Source organism: Monopterus albus, unplaced genomic scaffold (assembly GCF_001952655.1).
Source record: "Monopterus albus unplaced genomic scaffold, M_albus_1.0 scaffold36.1, whole genome shotgun sequence".
Lineage (NCBI taxonomy): Eukaryota > Metazoa > Chordata > Actinopteri > Synbranchiformes > Synbranchidae > Monopterus > Monopterus albus.
In genome coordinates this window covers 2,101,003-2,102,066 of record NW_018127916.1, presented here as the reverse complement: position 1 = coordinate 2,102,066, position 1,064 = coordinate 2,101,003, and positions in this window count along the sequence as shown.

Genomic DNA, 1,064 nt, shown 5'->3' with positions numbered 1-1,064 from the left:
TCCCCACAAATCCAGTTTGGCTTTAAATGCAGCTACTTTATCTGCCAACTTGAAGACAGTTGTCATTTTCCCCTGAAGTGACAGATTGAGTTCATTGAGCAGGCTGAATATGTCGCACAAGTAAGCCAGTTTTGGCGCTCAAGTGACCGAGATGTAACCGAGAGAATGCGGTCATTTTTCAAAATAAAAGATCATTCAGACTCGGATAATAAATAAAACGGAAATAATTAATGAGTTCTTGTGCGGCCCGGTACCAATTGATCCGGGGGCTGGGGACCACTTACTTACAGTATTTAACACTGTAAATAAACTAGCACTGCCTGCATCGAAGTCAGCCACCTGGGTCAGTCTGTTTTTTGTGACTCGCTCACTTCTGTGTTCGAGCCATCCTAACATTTTACTTGTAGCTTATTGTTCATTTCCAATATTAATTTTGTGGAAAACACCAGCCAGTTCCCCATCTACTCTCCAGGTTAGCTAGCTGGAGCTCATGCTAAAGTCGACAGTAGCGTCAGCTCTGAACAAAACTACCGTAGTAGCGGAAAATCGAGGGTATTGTGATTTGGTGTTTTTTTTTTTTTTTTTTTTGTACTGGCGGAAACGGCCTTCCATACATAACAGATGCCAGCAAGTTAACCATAATTTGGAACCAGCTACAAATACAGAGAGACCGCACCAATCTCATGGACCAACAGTCAGATCCAACCCGTTCACCAAATACCGACACTCTCCTGTCAAATCCTTGGGCCTCAGCTGATGCCACTTTAAATGCATTTTGGTCTGAAACGGAGTTAATCTTAACACAACATTTACAAATTAGACCTTGTATGAAAGCCCCGCGTCTCCTGATTCTAACCGTGCAACGCATTTTAGGATTTCCACATCACTGCAACAGTTTTTTGTAATTTTGTAGAAGCTTATGTTGCACCCGGTACTTTTAACCACGCTAACTCAGAGACGAAGCAGTCAAAGTACAGTGCCTTGCGAAAGTATTCGGCCCCCTTGAACTTTGCGACCTTTTGCCACATTTCAGGCTTCAAACATAAAGATATAAAACTGTAATT